At 38.2% G+C, this 25466-nt stretch overlaps 1 long non-coding RNA gene across 1 annotated transcript; it reads right to left on the bottom strand.

The window, feature by feature from the left end:
* On the bottom strand, positions 1–25389 carry LOC306814292. The gene is made up of 4 exons (XR_013777132.1): positions 25302–25389; positions 11603–11693; positions 2884–2971; positions 1–67 (listed from the first exon to the last, which is right to left on the bottom strand). It is a non-coding gene; the product is annotated as an uncharacterized lncRNA (long non-coding RNA).
* Positions 25390–25466: the final 77 nt, after the last annotated feature.

The following is a 25466-nucleotide window of genomic DNA, read 5'->3' as shown; positions in this document are numbered from 1 at the left end:
TGATATCATCATCCCAGTTTATTGAAAATCAAAGTCTTCTGGATCATTCCTCTAAGTGTAATTCAAGCTGCAGGAAAGAATGAAAGAGTAAGCACATGTTATAAAGAAATATTCTTACCCTATTTCTACAAACATTCAATTTCAACAGTGTTCAGTGCAGCTAAACCAAATTGGCTGCAGAGATGATTAGAAAACAGTAATTTTTTGTCCAATGCCAAGTAAAAGTGCATCAAAGAGAGTATTTGCTGGTGTAATCAGTCAGTGCCTTCTAATGGCTTTCCATGTAAAACATCACTAAGGCAGTAGTTTGGGAATAGGGGATCTGCTGTATTGCTGGTCTCTTGCAATGGAGATGGGGAAGGAATGAACTGGAGAGTTTCTAAGCCAGCTTTAGCTCTAACAAACTTGCAGTTTTGTTTAGGCTTAAGTTCCCAGATAATTAGAAATTAATTTATTACCATAAAAAAAAAAAAAAAAAAAAAAAAAAAAAAAAAAAAAAAAAAAAAAAAAAAAAAGAAAGATATATCAGTGAGAAAGAGGGATTTGTGAAGTTTGTGATGCTTACATGCAATTCTGGAAAAGCATATTTTAAGCATGTTTCAATGATTAAATACATGCATAAGTCCATTCACATGAGTATAAAATCACTCTGATTTCTGTAGCTATATACACTCAAGTGAACTATGGTTGAACCAGTGACACAGCTAAAGCATGGGAAGATAATTTTTCATTTAAAAAAATACTTGTTTGCTAAATTGAAATTGTCAGCTACTGTTATTTTTCTTTATTTCAGTACCTGTTGTCTTGAATGAAGAGGAGGAAAGCACTATAAGAAGCTGTTTGCTTACATAATTCACGTAAGGGCAAAAGTGCTGCATTGGTGTGGAATTATAGATACAAATTTCTTCCTGAGTAGCTCAGAATGGAAGGGCAAGATATGAGTGCATTCATGGGCACTGATTTAAAGCAAAAAAAAAAAATTGTAAAATTCCTTTATTTCATGCAAAAAGGGATGCTTAGATTTCTCTTGGGAATATTTTGTGCATTGTTATGTGCTCAGCTTCTCTCTACTTAGAGAAACACAATAAATGTATAATTTTATGATACCAAGTAACTTGTTCTGTAGTTCTCAAGTGTAAAATTTCCATTTTCCTGAACAGAGAGAAAGAAGGAGGAGTTTCTGCTGGGAAGTGATATTTACAGGTGTCCCAGAATAATCAAGAGTATATTTGATTTTAGCATGATTTTTTGCATAAGTTATAAACACAAGATGATGAATTTTAGAAATGCCTAGAAAAGCACTTTTCTGCAACAGACCTCATGTGAAGGCTGTCCCATCAGTTTTATTTGCATCACACAAGTACTTGGAAACCTATTTCCAGCATAAAACCATGTTCTCAATAATGTCTTTATGAAACTTTTCAGATTTGAGTCACTTAGAAGAGTTTACAGAAGGTTTTCATCCTCCTTTTTCAAAAACAATGGTATTCATGTTTAAAAAAGGAATTATTAGTACCTGTAGCTTTCCATACTGTTGTTTAATGCAAAATATAAATTAACCTTCCTTTCTTTGCTTAGGATCCTTTAGTCTTCTGCTTAATAACTTACAGTCTTGGATATCTGTTTCTTTCAAATACTTGGTCCAAATGAAACAGATAAGTTAAGAAACAGATAGACTAGCCTAAGTATTGCTTCGAGGACACTGCTCCTTTTTTTTTTCTTCTTTTGATATTAGACGTACCCATTTAAGGCCAGAGGTAAAATAAACAGTAAAACTGAATATATGTAAGGAAATACCAATCCCATACTTAATTCTGCAGCGTTGACAGCAGGTAGATTAATTTTTTTCCAGCACAAGACACCCATACTTTGAAAATCCCCAGCATCCTAGCTTTGAGCATGTGAGGAGATGTCTGTCTAAACAGTTTGTGCAAAAAGGTGAATAGATTATCATAGGATAGATAATTTTTTATATGCACTGCCATGATGATGTGTTGTCTCGTGTGAAGAAGGACCGGTCTGAAGTAAGTAAAAATCTGTTTTTCTGGCGTTACAGGATTAAAAATATATGGGTACCTGAGTGTGAATGGTTCATTTGATTAAAGAGATGCAAAAGCCATGCTAGAGCTGTTATGACATGACAGGAATGAGGCCTGACAGAATCCACCTGTACTGATGGGGAAAACACATCTTTGGGCATAAGGCAGAGGGACTGACTGAGAAGTCTTTAAACCAGAATCAGTGGGGGAAGACAATACCAATAGCATAGCATAGGTGAACCAATGGCTAGCATGGCACCACCTGGTAGTGTCAATGCTAGTAGGGAACATGCATACTGCTCTTGGGAGCACAAAGGGCTCTGAAATGCTTCTACACCAACTCACTCAGCGTGAAAAACTGAAGAATGTACATCTGTTCATACCTCTGGTTTACCTGATAAAGTATGGCCAAGCAACTTACTTTTTTTGTTTGTTGTTTTTTTGTTTTGAGGTTTTTTGTCATAGCATTCTGTTCTCATAACCAGATCAGAATTTCAAAAAGGATTTCAAAAGCTCAGACTAAATTACTTGAGTAAGTCTGTACCTCTCTTCAGGATATTTGCAGCTGTGGATAATGTGTATAATGAGATACTATGGAAGAATAGGTGGTGGGATAAGAGAGTGGATGGCAGAATGCCTTTGGATTTTGACATAAATGTAGAGATTAGTTAGAGCAACTTATTCTAATTATCAAACAAGCACTAGGATGGCAGAATCCATTTCTAACATACACTACCATTAACAAGTAGCAAAGTGAGAACAGACATTCATGAAAGTATAAAAGTGTTGAAGAACCTGCTTCTAACCTGAGCAGTCTTTATGGATTAAGGCATTCTAGGCTCACATGGACAGAATGTTCATAAGAAATTGGCATGCATCTTCTGTTGCTTATTAATCCCAAGGGAATCCAGTCTGTGCACTCCATCACCACCCTGTAATGTAAAGCAAGGCAAGTAGTGATAGACAGAAAATTTGCTTTGAAAATACACTCCTGATGCAATTTTAAAAACTGCCTTAGACACTAGGAATTCCGGGTACAAGACAAGACCGTTCATTGGTTATACAAATGTTTGATTTCTGTTTTGCTAGGAACCTGCATTCCTGTTCACTGAAGGCCAGCCACAGCAGCTAGAGTGGGATGGGCTCCTCCCTTGTGACTATCTCTATTGTGGGGATGTGGAATCTTTCATCTCTATTGCCAGTTATAGACTTGGGAGTAAATTAGTGAAAAGGAATTTTAGAACCTCTAGACAGAAATCATGCTCAATACTTCTTTATTTCTGTAATGTAGTATGCACTAATTTACAAGCATATTAAAAAAAAAAAAAAAAAAAAAAAAAGGCAAAAAATAAGGATTTCTGATTAACATTATTGGTGCAATTCTACAGCATCAGCTCTGTCTAAGATCTGTCCCTTAAACTTTTTTCCCAGATGGGGATTTAAGTAGATTGCTAAGTATTTGACAGATCTCAGTATCAAGATCAATACTGAATTAGAAGACATAGCTAAGTATAACTGGGGGAAATAATTAACAAAATTAAGGAGTGTTTTGCTCTATGGGGAACTATTAAAGTTATCTTTATGGGGTCATGTAAATGTAATAAAAGACTCTGCCTGCACCACAATTTAATTCTATCAGAAATGGTCCCTGTAGATGTACCAAAATATTATTTTACTAAAATTGCATGTCTATTTTCTTCTGGGCTAAGAAAAAAGGGAACAAAATCTTAAAAGTATAAAGTTGTGAATTTTGCAGAACACATATTTAAAGTTGCCTGAATTCCATTTGTATCAGTGGTATTTATTTGGATTACAGAGCACATTTCACATGAATGGTTATCCTACTCTGCAGGAAAAGGAGAACATAATTATACAGCTGTGCTTTAGGATAGTATGCCTGCTTTCCATGACAGAATCTACCCATGTATGTTTTGTACTTTATGACTACAGAAAATGGTACAAAATTATCTATTAGAACAAACCCAAATAACATGTCTCTCTAAGCCTCTGAATTAACTGTCCTTTAAAAAACAGAATGCAGACATAATTTTAATTTGCCTTGTAACAAGAAAAAAAAAGTCAGACTCAAGAATGTGATTTTTTAATATAATTTTAGAGATGTGTGCAGCAAACCTGAATTGTTCATTACTGATTTAAATTCTTCTAACTAAATACTAGCATGCAGCTCTCTGAAGATCTGTTGTTCTTTTTTGCCTCTTCTTTTTCATTAGCATTTTTCCAATTACACTAAAAACAGTTAAATGTGAAGTTCTCTTAAAATAATGGCAATCCTTATCTTAACTCAAAACTAAAGCTAACATAAGAGAACGTCAAATTAAACTAATTTTGCTCTGTCAACACCACATGGATGGTGACCCTCATTCCTGTTCACATCCTAGCCCATGGTTGAAAGCTCCCATTTAAATGTGGGGTTTGTTCATTGGTGGGAAGAGAACGCTTCTGCATAAGCAGGGAGACCCAAGGACACTTGTAGGTTCACAGCCTGACTGTATGACAAAACCATGTCACTTCTTTCTCTTTACTTTCTTTTAGAGACAGGCCAGGTTGCAAAAGCAAGGAAGCCACATTGTACTCCTGGAATATATCTCCTGGCCTCTGCTCCAGCTCTCCTGCTTAGTTCCTGTTTCCCAATTTTTTTAATCCAGCATGAGAACACTGATCTTTGCCATTTCATCAAAATGTTCCTCTACCAAGTGTCAGGTCAACATATAACGTTACGTGAGATTTTTCAGGCTGACTCAATATTTTTTATCTGTGGGATCAGTGTCTGGTAGCACAAAGACCTACTTTTCTTGAATAAAGTTTTAAAGGGTTAGGCATCTAGTTTCTACAGTGAGCTGGTGTTGCAAATACTTGTTCTTAGCAAGTGCATGTAATAAATCATGATTAAATATACATCTAGTCACTTTTCTTCAAGACTGATATTGTTCAACTACCACAAATTGTCCTTTGCTAGTCTAGTTAACACTAGACTAGCACTCCTTTCCAACGTTTATAAACAATTTAAACTAAGAGACAAGCAACTATTGTGATCATGACCACTAGTCTAGGCTAGGTGCTCTGTCCATAGAGGCATCTGCTTCAGAAAGTAGTATGAACAGGAGGAACATGTGGACTCACGTACCCCTTGTGAAAGTAACTTGTAAATTAACTGCTGATGTTTGCTATCAAGACACTAGCTTAATCCTCAAAGCTCAAAATTGATGTCCCTTCCAAAGCTCTTTGCATTCACACACACATTGCATTCAGTTTTTCACAGAAGTTAATACTTCCTCTGAGTTCTGCTTTCACTGATATCTTGTAACATTGACTGTTCAGCTAATTGCCAGGTGAAAAAAACCTTTCACCATTCTGAATTTGCTGTCTTCTTATTTCTGTGCCCTATAACTTCTGTGTGGTAAGACAGAAGGTGTCTTCTACAGGTTATTTGTAATTTTGAATGTTTTTACCACATCATTTTTTTTCACAGAAAATAAATAAAGTCCCTTGATCCTTTACGTTTCTTCCATGCCTACAACTATCGGCATTTTATTCTAACAATTTTCATTCTCTGGGTCTTCTGGGGCTGTTCCAATACTACCACATTGATCTCATGTCCAGCCTTGAGCTTGAGTCTAATCTACCTCACCTTTCTATTGTTTGGACACAAGATTGGACTTTGGTAATGGCACACGGTAGGATTCAGCTGCAGCCCATTCTACCTTGAGTGAAGTGCTCAGCCTGAAGACATGCAGGCACAGTGATATCACCTGAGGCTGGGAGAAAAATCAGCTGCTGGGGTCCTTTCTCTGGGCTGTCTTTTGCTCTGTTTTTCTGGTGCACTACATATCTAGCCTAATTCTGCAAATGTGTCTTAGATTCAGCATGCAGAATTGAGGACAGCATTCCAGAGCAGGGAAAGTATTTATTATGCCAAAAAGTATGATGGCACTTTAATTTCAGCCTTATTATTGTCACGATTCAGACACATGCAAAAACTTTGCCTTCTTTTTTTAGTCATTTTTTAGTTTAGAACTTCTCTGAGACACACACTTTCACCTTATACTCTCCTGATTTATTTGATCAGTTTTCACATTACTTATTCAGTTGTGAGCTCATTCTGAGATTCTCATCGTCTTTTTGAGGTTTGTATGTCTGAATTGTTTTAATGTCCACAGCAAGTTCCTGGCCATACATTGTTAATTAATAAAGCAGCATGTAATCAAAATGAGGTGCTCAGAGACTTTGGGACTGAACAGAGACTCTGAATGATGACTCTGAATAAACTTACTGAAAACACTTTCTCTTCTCTTCAGCACAATTAATTGAAAATACATTAGAGGAAAACCTGTTTTGGAGTTGTTGTTCTATGTGTTGTCGTTGAATGGCTGTTAGGGATGTCAAATATACTAGGGACAAGCATAAATGTGAACAAGAATGTTTTTACTGCCTTCAGTGAGACAACTGAACTGCCACATAACCTGCTGCAGTCTTAAAATGTGTATACATAACTGAAATATAAAATCAGAGAGTCACTGAATCATTAAGGTTGGATAGACCTCTAAGATCATCCAGCCCAATCATTAACCTAACACTACCAAGTTCACCACTAAACCATGTCTCTGTACACATCTACATGACGTTTGAACACTTCCTGAGAAGCCTGTTTCAATGCTTGGCAGTGAAGAAACTTTTCCTTGTATCTAATCACCTTCCCTGGTCCATCTTGAAGCCAATTTCCTCTAATTCTGCTGCCTTTTATTTGGGAGGAGAAGTGGATCCCCAGCTGGCTACACCCTCCCTTCAAGGCAGCTATAGAGAACAACAAAGGCTCCCCTGAGCCTCCTCCAGGCTAAAGAAACCCAGCAGTTTCAGCTGCTTCTTACATTACTTAGTGTCTAAAGGCTTCACCAACTTTGTTGCTCTTCTTTGGACATACTCTAGCGCCTCATGTTTTTATTATAGTGAGGGGTGTAAAGCCCCAGCGCTCATTTGGCACTTTATTTAAAAGTGGCATAAGGTACTACTTTTCCCTGAGGTGGCACAAAGGACAACTTGACAAAAGTTCCCCGGGGGTTTAAAAACAAACTCTACTGGCAAACTTTAGAAGATCCAGAACCTAGCAAATTTAAATCAGAATAAAATATTTCACAAAACATTGACTTAGCAAACTCTAACCTACCCAACCTTAAATTACCTAGATTTCAAGAAGAGGAAATTAGGAGAAGAAAAGGAGAAAGGCGCAAAAGAGAGAGAAAAGAAAGATGTAGCTACCAGCTTGTATCCATTATGGTCTCAGCTGCCACAAAATGCAGGGACAATAGCAAGGCAGCTATGTGCGTTTCTGTTGCAATGGTTTTTATCTGGTCTGGCCACCCTCCATTCCCCGGATTTGGGGTAGGGTGTGGGGCATTGCTTCCACTGTGCCTGTGACTACAGCCATTCTGAGCTGGACTGGAGGCTCCAGGGTGTGGGGTGTGGAGCACCATTCCACCTTCACAGAACTTGCCCGGCCCTACCTCCCACCCTCCTCTGCAGACACAAACACACAAACCCCCAGTTGTTTTGAGCCCATAATAATTTTCTCCAGTCTCCTACAAGGACCTGTTTCTTTCTGTGACTGTCCTCGCTAAATGGAACTATTCATTTCCATTTTGCAATTTCTGTAATTTCTGCAATTTCATTTCTGTTTGCAACTTCTACCCATGGCTGCCTATTTCTTGCTATGCAATACTCAATTACAAAATTATACACTCACGGATAGCTAGCTGTCCTCAATAGTAAGCTATTGAGCTCACCCATGAGCTAAAATGCTGATAAAACCATGGAAGAGTATGTGGAAGGGCAGATGCCCCACCTCTGGGAGGCTTCAAGGTTAGGTGGACAAGGCTCTGATTAAGCCGATCTAGTTGAAGATCTCTGTTCATTGCTGACTCGAGTGAATGATCTTTAAAGGTCCCTTCCAACCCAAACCATTCTGTGATTCTAAGATTCTATACTTCAGCTGTCTTGAGAGAGAAGTGACTGCTGATGTGACAGGCAGCCTTCAGAAGTCCTTCTCCAACATATTCAGACATTTGTTTGAGCACCTCTTTTTGAGTGCTCTATACTCAGGATTCAAAGTGGTAATTTCTTTATTAACTTACTTTTATGGTCATTGACAATTTTGAAAAATTGGCTGGGCAAAAATGCTTCAAAATGTAAACCTGCAATATTTAGCTCGCTTTGTCTAACTATAATTAGTAACACAAACAACAAAAAAGGCCGTGTATGCTCAAATCACATTCTTTTAAGTTAGATCATGACTTTCACCTGGATGTTGGTAATTCCAGGAATCAGAACCACACAAACTTCTGCGTAAGGAGGCAAAACTTCCTACCTGTAAAGGGAAGACACACACACACTAAAATTCCCCCTGGTCTGCAGTGATGCAATTTTGGGACACAGTAGCAGAAGAAATATAAATGATACTTGAGTGTTTCATTCCAGACACTCTGTCTCCCTAATGATACATCAGAGTATTTTCATCTAACCTCTCCTGCTAAATCATTGGTAGTATTGGCTAGATATTGATGATAAATGTATCATATTGATAGCTAAATATTGGTAGCTAAATGTATCATAATGCATCATTGTAACATCTCCAATACCTGCTGATAAATGGCTTCAATTTCTTGCTACAACAGCAATTTATGAAAGAATATAATATAAACTTCAAGATAAACTCCCGCAATTTGAAGAGATTGCCTCTTTTTACACTTTATAAATAGAAGCAAAGATTGTACATCTCCTCCAATATCTGTGTTGAAATGGTCTATTCTTATTCCCAAAGGGAGCAGTATAGTGCTCAAAGGAGAGATTCTTTCTGGTCTAAACTGTTGTAAATCTGGAAGAGCTGAGGCAATTTACTCCAAAGAAGGATCTGTCCCCAGGAGCCTGCCCATTGTTACCTCTCCAGCTCTCAAGCTTTACTGAATTGATTTCCTTTTTCTCTTTTTTCAAGGAACCCTCACCCAAAGAGAACTAGCTGCTTGGGGATTGCCAAAATGGAACAGATGAAGAATTCCTCAAGTTTCAAAGAAGTTATCTTAGTAAAATGCAACCGGGTGTTTCCCCTCTTTACAGAGGGGAAAACTCTTTCCAGAGGAGCATAGTATCAGTTATTACTATTAGACATAAGAAGCCTTAAGACATTTATTCTGTGGTAGGAAGCTTCTATGAGCCAGAAAAGATACTGGCCCGATTCTACTTTCACCCAAACTTGCACTTATTAACATCTTGTGCTGGGCAGGATGAGGGGTAAAAAATTCCAAATTAAACACTGTCAAAATATTTTCAAAACATTTCAATAGCCATTTTCCATGAAATACATGTGGAAAGCACAAAAGAGGTGACAGTAAGGCACATGGTTTATATAATTGCTCACTTTTTCACCTCAGAGTTGTTACTTTACTTCCAAGTTGTACTTGCAAAATCTTTACATATCACCATCATTTATTTCCGGCATGGAATAAATGTACACGTGTACTTCACCTAATCAAGTCAGAATATAAGCAGAAACAAGATGACGAAGTGTTCCTTATGATCTTTTAATGCACCTCTTCTCTTTTCTATATTCCCTTCAGTTGTCATTTCCTCTTCTGTCAAACTGTTGCAAGTATGAAAATAATAAATAATACATACTTCATAATCCAACAACTTTATACAAGAGTTTTTAACACATAAGCTCTTCAGTGAGTCATGAGAGAAAATTTAAATTGTTGGTCTCTTATTTTAAAATGGGTGAGAAGATATTATGTTCCATTTGTGCCACATCTCACAGATGGTACCTGGGAGCTAAGAGGGAAGACCTTCCCTCAGTACACAGCACTGGTACATCAACAGTAACACTAATTCTTGGACCAGAGACCCCAAGAGCCTGGGGAAGCCCCCAGGAGGTGAAGGTCCATCAGATTCCCTGAGACATTAATGTCACATCCCAGGACTGCTATAGTGATGTGGACTAACCCCCACACAAGTACAGCAGCAGGTCCCAGGTATGGAAACTTGCTTGCTAGAAACCTCAGGAAAGGTGACCTGCACAGAAACAACTATGCCTAGGAAAAGAGTGCCTTGTTTCCATCATGCAAGCAGCCGTTGAGCAGAGAAGAGGACTTGAAGGTTAAGATTAACTCTGCTCTGTGTTTGTGTGAAAGGAAGAGTTGAGTCCTCCCTTTCTTCCTTCAGATGTTTTCAAACTCTCACAAATTCTGCCAAGCTTCCCTGAGCCCTGATGCCTCCACTTTTAGGCTGATGCAACACCAAATTAAAACAAGAATAGTAGAAGTTTCCAAAATCCTAGCAGCTGTTTGCTGGCTACAGAAACTCTGGCCAGTATCACTATCAGGACAGCTCTTCTGTTAAAAAGAGAGAAAACCAAAAGGGCCTTTTGTGGCCTTTAGCAGACCACACACTCCTTTGTGCAGAAGGAATAGCAGGAGGACAAATGGTGCTAAACAAGGACTTCATAATTAAATGAAGCAAATTAGCAAATGTTTGGGTCAGCCACTGGTACTAATGCAATGGCTTAGGGTAAATAAACACTCGAGTATTTATACATGAAACCAAAACTAGCATGGAGGAGATCAAGCTGAGCAAGTCCTGTCATATTCAGCTACAAGTTTGTAGAGTAAAACTGATCATATTTCTCAATTCTCAGACAAGGCAGTTTCTATAAGTGCACATGTTTAGTTTTGTTTGGGGTTTTTTCCTTTCTTTCTAGCTACTCACAACACCAATAAATGACCATATAACGCCATTACTGTAAAACATGCTGAACACCACAAAGCTGTATTTACTGTAAGGATGTCACATTATTGTTTCCATACCATTAAATATTAGTTTAGGTCTTATATAACCCTCAGAGATAAAAAAGGTTTTTCTTCAAGCCTCAAGGAAATGCAGTAGGAAGCAATTTTCCAAGTGGTGCAGAAAAATTATGCACACAGGTTTTGTTATTCATGCACTCACTAAGAAAATTTAGCTCCCTGCTCTTCCCTGCTCTTCCCAGTTTTCTCAGTTTTGTTTTTTTTCTTTCAGTTTGCTTTCCCAGTTTTGAAATAGGATTTAGAAAACCAAGAGATAAAATGTTTTGGCCTGAATGTCAGGGAAAAGAAGTGAATACTATTTTTCCTCTCCGATTTTACAATACAATTTGATCTACATTCTCTGCAATTTTAAGAGAAGTTTTTGCAGAGCACAGTGATAATATATACAAGATTCATTATATACATGCCATTTTCAACTCGATGGCATGAGAATCAGGCTGTGTTTTTCCCTTTCCTTAAGCAGAGTTGTTTTTCCTCTATTTTATTTGCCAGATTTACACAGAGGAGAAATGTGTTCAGGGTTCTGAAAACCAAAGACTTAAGCTCAAGTATTCAAAGGCCCCAGCTATTACTTGTGATGTGTAAACAGAAATTAAAAAGCTCTGAATATTATGGGTTCTTCCCAGCACATGTTATCTGTGATAAGCTGGAACAGAATTAAGGGTAATCATAAACTCAGAAAACACTGTCACTTACACTGTGTTATGTTTGCATTGATTAAGGCACAGAAATCTTCATAGATCTGGGCCAATAATCAGGAGGATAAGGTGCAACAATTCCTGTTATTCTGGAAAAAAACAGATTTAAGAGATTATGACTGCATTTCACAGGGCTATATCTTACAGATTCTTGTTAGTCCTTACCTGCTCATAATCTTTCAGTTATAATCAGGATCAAAAACAACAATAAGGAAACCTTGAATAAAGTAGCTGACTTTAGATCTTTTTTGCATTTGTACTTGAGAATCAACTTTGTTCTCTCTGACTAGCATAACAATTAACACAAGCTGATTTGCAACTGTATGTGCAAGGTATTTTTATATATTTCATGTATTTTTTTAATCTTATAAATATACACAATGAGAGTGACAGGCAATTTGTTCAGACTTTCACTTTTTACATACTTATTATCTCATAAAAATTACAAAACACTTCTCTTCCCTAAATTATCATTTTATTTTTATTTGAGGTTTGCATCATTATTTGAGGTAGAAATTAAAAATATATTTAAATGGATAAAACTGGTTTAATTAATTGTATTTAACTGCCTTAAACATATGGCATTCCTTTATTTTCCTGTACCAAGGATGTTTATTTAAAACTAGCCAGATTACTAAATGAAAGAAGGGAACCCATTTAGTGAACTGAGGGATTACTTCTTGTCTCCAGGAGCTAATACTTAGATGTCTAACATGCAGATAAATGGCTACTGAAATTATCGGAAGTGCCTATAGGGGCTACTGCCTCATTTACCCTGAAGTCAATAGGAGTTAGACAGTTAATCTGTAGGAGGGATTTTGAAACTCCCACTGGTCATCTGTCTCCATCTCTAGGCACCAAAATATCTTTGGAAATCTGACCTCTCACTATTAGGGTTTTGTCCATATTCTCCACGTTTTTTGTTTGTAGATTAGAACACAAAACAGTGCCGTATTTTCAGCCTTCAAGCCATTTCTGAATTTTCCATGAGCAATGATAATTAAATGACAAAAGCACTGTACCTGCCAGTTCAGCTAAAAGAAAGAAAACAGATGCATTTCTAAACAATATCTGAAATGCAAGCATAAACCAATATCAGCATCATGGTAAAGGAAGAAAAAGTAGTACGTGAAAAAGTAGTCCATTACTGGATTTGAAGACATAGTAATTATTTTAATAAAGTCCGTGTTCACCTTGAAAAATTAATGCTTTTCTTCTAATTGCCAAGTAGCTCTCTTTGAGTAGGAGAATCTTCCCAGTATACTGAAATAATGCTGAGAAAATCTAACCCTTATTAAAGCTTGAAGTGTTTTACATCTGAATTAAATTTTATTGTTAATGCTATTAATTTTACACATATTATTAAACAGAAATATCTGTTTTAATTCTAACTTCGCAGTACCTCTAGAAATTCCCAAAAGCACACTGAATACCTGGGCTGATAGTACAGTAACTGGGGCATTACATGTCTCCAACTACAAACAGAGCAGGGCACTTAAGAAAGTACCAGTGAGAAAACCATATCATATTCAGCCTTTCAGTGTCTTTGCTGATGGGTTTTCAGCTGCTTCCTCATACTCAGGATGCCCTGTCTGAACTCTCTAATGGATTTAGACAGCTACATCTTTTCTCTTAAAAGCCTAAATGCATTGGTGCTGCTTCTTTAACCAGTAGGTCAGTGGTATGAGCTTTCACCTTCCTTGAATTTCCTTTTCTGAAAGGAAGGTCTCCCAAGACACCATCCATATAACCAGGCAAGCAGGAGCCTTCCTAGGTGGGAGCCCTCCCTAACCATTTGCTGAGATTTTACTAGTTTGCCCATGAATATTTTCTCATGGGGAGATGACCTAATCATTTCATTTGGCTGCACTGTTTTCTTCTCACTGTCTTGTCTTCAGTCATGTTGAATTATTGTAGCAGACACAAAGCATCGTGTACAGGCTAAAACAAGTTTTTTCCATACTTAATATTTTCTGTGCTCTCACTGTGTGGACCGGCAGCAAAAATTGTGCATTGACCCATGTCCTTCTAAATCCTGGACAATTTGGGTTAAGCTGTGGAGTTAAACCAACAGCAACTAATCACTCCAATGACAAGTGAGGGACAAAAAACTTTGCTGGAATTTCTAAAGTCATTGGTTTGGCATGCTATGTATGGCCACTGCTGAGGTCCTTCTCTGCATGCTTAGGGGAATTTTCCCCTAAGTCAATGTTGCAAATACAGTGCCTACAAACTTTAAACATACCGACGATTAAAACAGAGCTGAGCTGAGGCCATGACACTTTTTCAGTTTAGACATTCAGCCTGGATTCATCTCATCTAGTTTCAGTATTTGCAAGTGATGAATCATCCAAACAACTTTAGATGTCCAGCTTATACTGTATGAACCAAATGTCATGACTCAGCTTCAGTTAAGCAAGACGAGATTTGCTACCAAAGTATAACTCTGGCGTAGATGACACTTCAGGGGCCTAGTTTCCTCATGTTTGTTCATCCTCTCCTGGATGTGGAATTATTTTTCCAGCATCTCTCTTGAAAATTTTATATATATATATTAAAAGCAATAAATTACATTTTTGAAAATAGAAATGTTTTCACCTCTCACTGAAGACTAGAAATATGAAAATCCCATTAAACTGGTTTGATCCAGCTAATTTTAATAAAAATCAGTATTTCATATATATTTACAGAAAGAAGTTCTGATGTAATTATTTATAGTATCTTTTGTACCTAAGATGCCTTGTGTATAAGAAATAAGTAAAAAACCTCTATCTCCCCTTCCCATAGAAAAACCACCTTAACAGTCAAGTGGAGAGTTTGTTCTCAATGGATGGACTTCAGATCCTGCAGATGAGTCTTGTTCCTAAGTTTATGTGTGTGCATTTTGTCAAGCTGGTTTTAGGGATGGAGGGAACTACTCAGAATACCTGACTGGATGGACCACTTGGTGGATAAGGAATTGGCTGGCTGGTCAACACATTGTTGCAGTCAATGGCTTACTGTCAGAGTGGACATTGGTGACAAATGATGTTCCTCTAGGGTCAGTATTGGGGTTGACACTTTTTAACATCTTTGTCAGCAACATGCACAGTAGGATTGAGTGCACTCTCAGCTCAATGGTAAACAGCATCAAGTGTTAAAGAAGACATTGCCCAAGAATTCTCTCACCATTCCAGGAGTGTCACACACACCACCCAGGCTTTTCCTGCTAGGACTGGAGTCTGTTCTTGGTGGGGCTGATGGGCTCCCTTTCAAATCCTTACACATATGTCCATTCTCAGGTGAACTTCCTCCTCCAGGCTCTATCCTGGCTTTGCTGCAGCAGAATCTAAGGCGTCAGATTTATAAAATTAAACAATTTAATACAATGATATGGCAACAGATCAGCTTAAATTGACCCAGAAGAAAAAACCTCCAGGCAATTAGACCCTCATGATTTATGCACCTGCCCCACACACTCTCCGTGTGATTTCAAGTCCAATGGTGATTTTTGGGCTGGGATCTGCTACCACCTTATTGGATACTTTCTCTGTCTCCCCATAGCCAGGCTGTTAACTGCTCTTACCTTGTCCAGCTGTAGTTTCTGCTGATGGCTGCAGCCTCCTTGTCTTCTGGTTTGTGTTTCTTGTGCACTGGGTCAGCCAGGACATAGGAATGAAAAAAGATCTAAACTTGGGATAAAAACCAATTAGCAACAACTAAACATCAGTGTGTTATTGATATTCTTCCCAAACTGAAGACAAACCATACCACCACACAAGCTACCAAGCAAACCAACTCTGTTCAAACACCTGGATGAAAGTTCACAGCTTGCAGGCCAGGGCTCCAGCAAATCCAGCTGCTCATGCTGAGCAAGTAGAGCCAAACAAAAAGCACATTAAAACACACAGTATTATAATTCTGAGTTACCCATTCGGTTTAAAACTCCCTTATTTAAACTGAACAAAAAGTATTTCTCAAAACACCAAGCTCTATGGTACATTTCATGCTGGAGGAAGGGGATGCCATCCAGAGTATCATGATTTGAATTAGGTTGGCTAATTTTAATATACTTAATCTCTCTTTGAGATAGCATTTAGGAGGAAAAAAAAAAATTAAATAAAAAAAAAAAGGCAGGCCTAAAACTTAAAAGGGTGTAAAGAAGATATTTATTAATAATACAGAGAAAATAAGAAATTTGGAGTAAGATTTTCGATCTCTCCCTCCTCCCCCCCCCACTCCCACTTTCCATATTTCTTAACAAAAATATACAGAGAACACCTCATTCAGGTTTTTACTTAAATAATTATTTCAGTTTGCTCTAGAGAGAGAAAGTTTTTTTGTTTTAGGCATAGGGTGTGTTTTCACTTTCACAATTTGCATCCACACGGGAAAATCTGCAAATCATGGAACTCTTCTCATTTTTACAGTCTTTCTAGATCTATGTTATGGATCATGTAAAAAAAACCTCATGGGGTACTATTTTTAAGGACAAGCTGTTTAAAGACAAAAGTTCTTTTTTTTTTTTTTTTTTCTATCAAATTCCCATTCCTTTGGGGTAAAGGATCTTTTTTCTTAAAGACTTCAACCTTTCCAAGTATTTTCTCTACAATTTAAAGAAATTTTCAGTGCAGTCTAGTCTCTCATAGCTTACAAAAAAGTTCATTTTAGCTAATCTTTTCACAACATCTCTTAAATTTCTTCCCATCTGGAAACTTGGCTCTTACTCCACTGACTTTAGTATACTTTCTGCTTTATTTTTCTCATTCAAGGGAGGTCAGGAGATCTGCAGTCTTGTCTGAGCATTAGAAGGGTTAAAATTGCACACAGAAGGTGAAAAGAGCCATGCCAGGATTTTTTAGGCCACGCAAGCTGCATGGGGAAGACGGCTGGAACAGAGCTTAGCTGCATTTCTCCTAAGTTGCTTGGGCAGCCTGGGGGAACTAGGATCTTAGCAAGGGGTTTTTTTTCCCCAGCCATGAGGGCCCCTAGTTGAAAACGGGGGCGCCTCAGTGGCTCCCTACCCCTGCCCAGCCATGCTGTACAGAGAACAGGGCCAGGCCAGGGCCAAGCTGGGCCAACTTTACTTTCACACAAACCAGAAGACAAAAAAGAGAGATTCACTTTTACCAATGTGATTCATAGAGGCAAAGCAACTTTTTTATTGGTTTCCCAGGCTGTCAATTGTTAAATTAGCTTTCCGATTGGTCTTAGAAACTCACAGAATAAGTTCTTATAGAGAAGAAAACCCCTGTGTCTGGGTGTCTGTTCTCTGTGCTCTTCCTTCTTTCATGCAAAACCAGCACACAGAGGAACCTTGCCAGGCATGAGAGCTGGGCCCATGCAAATCTCGTGAAGTTCAACAAGGCCAAATGCAAGGTCCTGTATGTGGGTCACAGCAATCCCAAGCACAAGTATAGGCTGGGTGGACAATGGATTGGGAGCAGCCCTGAGACATGACCTAGGGGTGTTGGTAAAGGAGAAACTCAATATGACACAACAACATGTAGTTGCAGCCCAGAAAGCCAATTCTCTCCTGGGCTGCATGTAAAGCAATGTGGCTAGTAAGGTGAGAAGAGAATTCTGCTACTCTGCCCTAGGCTCCCAGAGCAGAGTAGCAGCTGTGTAGCAGTGCTGCATCCTGCTCTGAGCCCCCAGAAGAAGAAAGACATGGACATCTTGGAATGAGTCTGGAGGAGGGAGACCATGATAATCAGAGGAATGGAGTACTTCTCCTGTGAGGACAGCCTGAGAGAACTGGGGTTGTTCAGCCTGGAGAAGAAAAGACTCTATGGAGACCTTATAGCACATTCCAGTACCTACAAGGTCTACAAGAGCTGGAAATGAACTTTCAAGCCACATAGTGACAGAACAAGGAAGAATGGCTTCATACTGAGAGACAGCAGGTTTAGATTACACATAAGAACAAAATTCTTTACTGTAAGGGTGATGAGGCACAGGAACAGGCTGCCCAGAGAAGTTGTGGATGCCACATCTCTGGAAGTGTTCAAAACCATGTTGGATGGAGCTCTGGGCAACCTGGTCTAGTGGAAGGTGTCCATGCCTGTGGTGGGGAGGGTTGGAATTAGACAGTTTTTAAAGTCCTTTTCAATGCAAACCAGTCTACAATTCTGCAACATAAACCCTTGTAGAGATTTCACATGCTACTTTCTACACCGTGACTTAACTTGCAGTTAAGCTGTGCAGAAAATCACAGTGACAAAGGACAGCATCCAAATCAAGAGACATAGAGATGTCCTGCAAAAATCAACTTCATCAAATGAAGGAAGACAGTCCACAGGCCATACATCTGTGGGGTCCGTCTCTGGTTTTTGGGAGATGCATCCTCTTTTTCATCCTAACCTCCTGATTATGTGTTGCCTTTTTGTTTTCCCCTTGTCTGAGGTACAGACAAGGAAGGTACAGACTTCTGAAACACGCTACCACATAGTCCCCCTTCAACATGTGTTTTCCCTGCATCATGCATTATAAGAGCATTTAAATTTAGCTTTAAGCCCACTCTGGGCAGAGAAGTTCATGCTCATAAATCCATCAAGCCTTCTCAAATCCCCCTAAAATTCAAAAGTTCGGATTGTGCTCAGTTCTGCAACAAACTTGCGCAGCTTGATGTTCATAAAGACCTCCGTACCCATTCTTCCGGGACCTCATTGGTTCTTTCAGGTAGTCTAGCTATTTCTAAAGACATACACACCCATTTCTCCTATTGAAGCCAATTTTTTTTTTTTTTACAGAAAACATCCAATCTTAAATACCTCCATCTCTCATTGGTAGTTTTACCAGTCTTTAAAATATGTTGCTCAGTATTTCAAATTTCCCTTAGTTCAATCCTGACTTCGTCTAGGCTGAGCTTGCTGTATTCTTTCTGCTGTGGTGTGAATCTTCTGCTATCAGAAGTTCCTTCTCTGTGTGGGTTTCAAACCAACTGACTCCCCTCTTTTCATCACTAGGTTCTTGTGGCTTACTGCAAAGGGTGTACTGCAAGTACTGCATTCTCACATAGATTTGCTCTGAGCCTTACAAGCTCTTCTTCCCTTTTAGAAGTGTAAAACTGGGTATGTGACTGCAGCCAGAGCCTCACCCTTTCATCATCTCTAAATACTTGAGATTCCAACGCAATACCAAAATGACACTATATTTAATGGGTGCTACTTGCTCCCTGTCACCCACAATACTATAGCCGGGCTCCAGTTTAGCTGGTTAGCCATCACAACCCCACAGTCCTTCTCTGGGCCTACGGGTTCCCAAGTCACATCTAACTTATATTTTGTACCTCTACACTGTGTGACCCTGACTTTTTCAGCATTGAAATTACATACTTTTAATAAGTTTATTTCACCCAGAAATCCATTGCCTTTACAGAACTAATCTGTTCTTATTACTTACAGTGTCAATAGTATTTGTACCAGCAGCAGGCTTTATTAGTAATTATTTTAACACTTCCTTTCCAATGATTAATAGATCTATCAAATAATTTCGGCCAGATGAACAGATTACTACAACTCACCAGAAACCTTTATATTTTGATAATTAAGCAACAACAACTCACCAATTTACAAACTACTTAAAATGTAGTGGTACTAAAGAGTGCTAGAGTGGTACTAAGGTGGTACTACAGAGTGCTAAAGTTTAATCACAACACAGGGTAATTTTTTGCCAGTTGCTTTACAGCATCAAGCTATATCATGACAGCACATTTATCTCTGTCAGTAAAGACTTGTGTCTTATTAAAAGCATGCATTTTTTAGCTCTCTTAGACTTTCTAATGCAGCTTCATCTTGATGTTACACTTTACAGGTACTATTTTTCTATTTTACTAACTTGGGAGAAGCATTCAAAATGTCACATGCAGCACCATATTATCATTATTTGCCTATTTGATGGCAGCCATTTTGCTGTCCTCCACCTTAGTGTGCTACCTACATGTTCCTGTCTGATAAGCACTGGCAAAGATTGTTTCTTCATTGGAGATCATCCTGAATGACAAAAACCGCAGTTTCCAATATGTCCAAAAACCAGAAGAATCTTCTTGGCTGGTACTTAAATTTTGCATTGAACCATGTGATAAGTCAAATACATACCACGCAGATGTCAGCTGCATCATGGTTTCATTTTGTAGTGTACCACAAAAAGGATGAAATTAAAATTTACATTAATAACTTAGGAATACAGAAAGCATTGAAAACAGGTTTCTAGAAAGGTATACAAAAAGTATTTAAAAATCCTGACTTTAATGATTCAGGGGGAGTCATATAAACAAATTATGAGTATACACAAACATATAAAATGTAATTCTTTTTCTTCTAAAGAGATTCATCACACACAGCTTTATTTTGTGGCTCTTTAAACTTCTGATATGAGTTGGATCTTTCACTGGAGATTTTATTATATCCAGTTGTTGTCAAATCAGGAGTTCATTTTTTATTTAATTCCTATGAGAATCATTCATACTGATATGTCTATTTTAAAATAAACTATCAATTAAAATAGAAAACCTTCTTCCAAGTAGGACAAAAAGAGAAAAGGTTAGTGACAGGTTCATAATCAAAGTTCCTGTCTTTATTGAGAAATAAACACTTGTGAAGATTCTCAGTGTGTTTTATAGTCTTAACGGCTGTCAGGTCTCCCTTGATTGACCCTGAATAAAATCTAACTAGGGGTGTCAAAAAAATATGTCCATCAACTTTGCTCATGCATTACAACATAAAAATTGACTGGAGTCATTGACTACAGGTAGCAGTGAGCAAAACTACATAAGATAAATACCCTGGTTTGTGGATACTCATTCAATCCACTTTCATCTGCCACCTTGATTTTTGGATTGGGCACTCATGGATAAAAAGTAGGTGATCTGAAAAAATCGTGTGTGTCTTTTAAAAGACAGTATCATGTTATGTTACTCCCTTCACAGAAATTTATGTTACATGGTGTTAAACCATGGGCTAAGCTTAATGTAACACGATGCATTAAAAACTGCACATCATGATTGCAATGTGTGTCAGAACAATGAATTGCTATATCACATATCTCTTCATTTGTACGTAGGGGACCCATGGAAATAATTCGCAAAAGGATATATTCTCTTTTGATGCACACACATAAATCCCTTTTTTTCCTCACTACTTCCAGTTCTTCACCTAATGGCTGGTCTGAGCTAAGAAAAACTGCTTTTTGAAAAGCCTCAAGTTAAGCTAGAAAATGTTTGAGTTTGAGTAGCTAAGCATTTACTATGGGCACAGTTTAACCCTGGAAACTGTAGGAGAGGGCTGTTTTGTAACCTCTGCTCTCCAGTAGTGTCATATTTGAGGAATCACCATTGCTGCTTTCTCTACCCAGGGTAAATTGTACTGTCACTATAACTTTGCTGAAAATGAGTAAGTTTCCATCTGATTTTATACCACTACTTCCCAGTGGGTTACTTCCTTTTTACAGAAGCATAGTTGAAACCAGAATCCATTCCAGTGGTGTTTGGAGAAGGTACAAAAGCAGAAATGAGAAAGGGTGTCACCCCAACCCTTTTCAGCTTCTGTCTGCTATCTCCTTTCTCCTTTACTTAGCTTCCCTACGCAACTGAGCCTCTCCTGTAACAAAACACAACTCCCACTTGAATCATCATATTTAGTAGGTATCTTATGAACTGTGCAACAGCAATCTATTTTATCCTTGTCCAATTCCATACCTGTGTGCCTGTATCTGTGGTGTTGAACAACTCTTTAAGTGTTTTGGGGGGATATTTGTAGAAGACAATTTTGACCAGTAATTACCACCTCATAAGACAGTGGATCAAGAGGTTTGCACCACAAGGAATACTGATACTATCTTGTATGCTGAAAGCCAGGGAAATTAGTTCTTGTGCACTTAGATGGTGCCTAGCTCTGTTGGCAGCTGTACAGAGGCTAATTTTATCTACTTAACGTATATTAAAATTAAGTAAACACGAATAACTTTTATTGAAAATCTGATCTCATTTTGTAGTGTCCTTTGGGGAGACTGAATGAAATTTGGTTTTCCTACAAAAAAAAGATAAAATGTGAAGGCTAAGTAATTTCCACATTTTGTTTGATCATAAATGAAAATGAAATTACAGTCAGACTGCACACATTTGATTTTGGTTTTGATGGATAAACAAAATAGTATGAAAGCTCATTGAGCATTTACTTATTAAAATAATGGTCTCAGTCCTCAGCTGAAGCACACATGCATTTGGTCATGGGTTTTTCAAGCTGTCGAAACCAACTGTCAGTGGATAGACAAGGTGGTGGAAACTGCCACTGGGGCTTAGTGGACTAAACCCTAGTGGCTGCACTTCCCTCTGCAAGGTTTGCTCTGACCACAGCAGCACAGGCAGCATAATGTCTTAAATTTGAACTATACCAGGTGACAAACGTATCAGCTCTAAAGCTGAAATGAACTACTGGTATGACACAAAAGGTTATCTGGAGAAAGTCCTTTATTAAAGCCAAGCAAATAAATTTAAAAGGGAGGTAGGGATATGATCAGAATGCAGGATTAATAAGACTCAGTATTTGCACACTTTACAAGTTGACTGTTTCTTATGGGTAGTGTTTAATTGTGAGACATATTAATTGGGAACTGTTACTATAAAAGGGATTTGTGGCATACTTGAAGTGCTTTTGAGTATATCTGCTCTTTTCTTGTGAAGCATATGTATAGCCTTAACTTCTTAAGCTGATCTTTCACTGAGAAGTGAAAGACTTTTTTTGGTTTTTTTCTTTTCACTGTAGGCAGTGCTTGGCACCCTGGTGTGTTTGCTTGCAAGTATATTTGGCACACTGTGCAAACTCCAGATTAAATATATACTACATAATTGTAGTATATGTGTGCAGACATTAGAGCTTATCAGGCTGACTAGCTGCTTCCATGAAATGGGAATGAGCAGTAATTACTATATGTTCTCTTATCTACAAGAAATAAACAAAATCTAGATAGACTCTTTAGACAGAAGGCATAGTGAATTGGCAGTAACATTTACTCTCACTAAAGTAAATCCGTACAAAACTTGTAACAAACCAAAAATATTGCTTATATGGAGGCAGATAAAAGCTGGAATGACCAGGTGAAGAGGAAATCATATTCACAGCAAGTGCAGCTTTGCATGTGTTTAAGGATCCCACATATGGAATGACTTCCTCTGTATGTCAGCATAGCTACAGCATCAGCAAACTATGTTTAGGTATCTGCCTCTATGCAACAGTGCTCTCATAATGACTGGGCTAATATATCTTATGAAAAACCTTCAACCAGACGCAACACAAGCAGCATGCTGCCAAAAATCATTGAAGAATTGACAGTTTCTGCATCTTCCGACAGGTACAACAGGATTTACAGTCTTCATAAAGGATTGTATTCAACTCCAGTGTAACATCACATTGAAATGTATCTATGATTGACTAGACTAGAAATTGTTTCAAAAGAGTTCTGGAAAACAAACTCCACATATACACCTTTATTTAAAAAGGAGTGTCTGTCCTGGAAAGTATTATACATACTTCCCTGGATATCCAGGTATCCATACACTTAGAAATAAAATTACTTGGATTTTAAATGTTAATTAATATTTTTTAATTATTAATACAAACATGTATTAATAACAAAGTACATTCTGCTTTCTGACACGTTTTACAATATTCTCCATGATCCACAATAACACCTTTTTCACACTATCATCATATATGCTTAAATATGAACACAGATTGGGATATTTTCATCTATTTAGTTAAGTGAATTAACTGTAAGAAAACAGTTGCATTCTATTTCTAAAATTCAGTAGCTGAGCCTAAGCTCTGTCAGTAATGCAAGTTAATGCTTCAGGGAGAGAAATAAAACATTTTTAGCAGTTGGAAACATTAGTTATTTTCTTAATATTGCTGCTTCTAGGCAATTTTAATTTTTGTACTGTTATTTTTTGTGGGCCTTTTCACTTATTGAACAACTTTGTCAAATATAGAAATGACACTGAAGATTATTCTTGAAAAAAATTCATGTGTAGGTGTATGGTGGTAATTCAGCTTTACTTGCAGTCTTCTGTATTTTCAAAGAGTACATGGCATAACTGGGTTGCCTTAGAATTTTTTAGAGAACAGCTTCAGCCCCCACATGACTTGATACAGCTTTCTAAAGACAGAATATTAATATTTGAGTTTCGGGCAAAGTAAGGGGATGCATTTTCCTTTGCCACAATGCTGCCCTCCTTCCTTCCCCTCCTTCACAGCTGATGGCAGATTTGTGTATCAAATACCTAATACATCTTTGAACTTGTTCCAGGTCATAGTTGTTCATGGCATTAAGCTAGTGTGATTTTCAGACCTGCATCTTCCTTCAGCAACAACCTGCCAGGCAAAGGCTGTGTGTTCCAGGTATCCTGGGAAGGCTTGCTGGGCTCTGTAAGAGTAATCATTTTCATCCTGCTCTGCAGATAACACACAACTCTGTGGATTAAGCAGTCTTGGCCTTGCTAATACCATGTCTGAATGTGGCCTGGTGGTGCCAAACACTTTGCCACAGCTGCTGGCTAGTGATCTGCAATTGTCATGTCACCAGAAGCAACATGACTTTCTTCCTTGCAGACAGCTTTTCTCAAGAGATATTGGTAACTGGCAATGGCAAAGGTCAGGGCAAGCCACTGACACAGGACAAAAGCATGTGGGGGCAAAAAATCCTCTGTAGACCTTCCTGAACTACACTTCACTGAAAATGTATTTGCTTTCATTTGTTCATCGAAGTTTGCTTTTTTTTTTTCTAATTAATTAATTTTTTAAATTATTATTTAAATACTTATTCAGGGGAAGTTCTTTCAAACACAGACCCTAGGGGTTGGGTTTTTTCCAGAAATTTAAGTGGTTAGCCTCTACTAAGTATAACCAAAAAGGAAAATAGCCCTTGAATCAGCAGTCAATTTTAACTATAGGACTGAGCTTCCAGAGCTAATCTTGCCTCTTTATGGCTTTTACCAACCACCAGACACTAAGGGGATAAAAAGGTTCTGTTAGAGACCCTTGGCAGAACTATGGTAACACTAAGTTGCAGAGTTTAACCATTAAACAACATCTTAACAATTAGAGCTTTATTTTCCTTAGCAGGATTTCATTGTAAGCATAAACCAGAATTTACTATGAGATTAACACAGGATTTCTAGTAACAGAATTACACACAGAATGGGTCACGTTGGAAGGGACCACAGTGGGTCTCACGAGGGTCATCCTAGACTGCATGGCACAGGAGTGTGTCCAGGCAGCTCTGGAATATCCCCCGTGAGGGAGACTCCACATCCCCTCAAGATCTTCCTCATTCAGTTCAGGTGGAACTTCCTGTGCATTGCCTCTTGTTCTATTGCTCAGCACCACTAGAAAAAGCCTGGATCTGTCTTCTTAACACCCTCCTTTTAGATACTTAGAGACATTTATGGGGTCTCCTCTCAGTTGTCTCTTGTCAAATCAGTGTAGTGTAATTTTTCTAAGTAGTAAAATACACAATTTATAATACAATTTCTTTTATCATTTCTGTTCACATGGACTCTCCGTAGATAGGGTTGGATCATAGCACGCCGTTTATCAATACAAAAATCATAATCTAGGCGCAAAAATCATATAAAAGAACATGAGTTACTCCCCCAATCCTCAGAGATAGCAGATGAAAGCAGGGGTGCCCCTGGCCATTGGGATGTCCGCGGTCTCACTCACCATTGACAGCTCTAATTCAAGTTACTCCTCAGGACCCATCAAAGATGACATTTAGAGACACCGCTATGGGGCTGCGGGCAGGCACTGCTATGTGGGCAGGCACTGCTCTGCGGGCAGACACTGCTCTGTGGGGCTGCGGACAGACACTGCTCTGTGGGGCTGCGG

The sequence above is a fragment of the Erithacus rubecula genome (genome assembly GCF_903797595.1).
Source record: "Erithacus rubecula genome assembly, chromosome: Z".
Classification (NCBI taxonomy): Eukaryota; Metazoa; Chordata; class Aves; order Passeriformes; family Muscicapidae; genus Erithacus; species Erithacus rubecula.
This window is presented reverse-complemented; position numbering and strand designations above follow the sequence as displayed.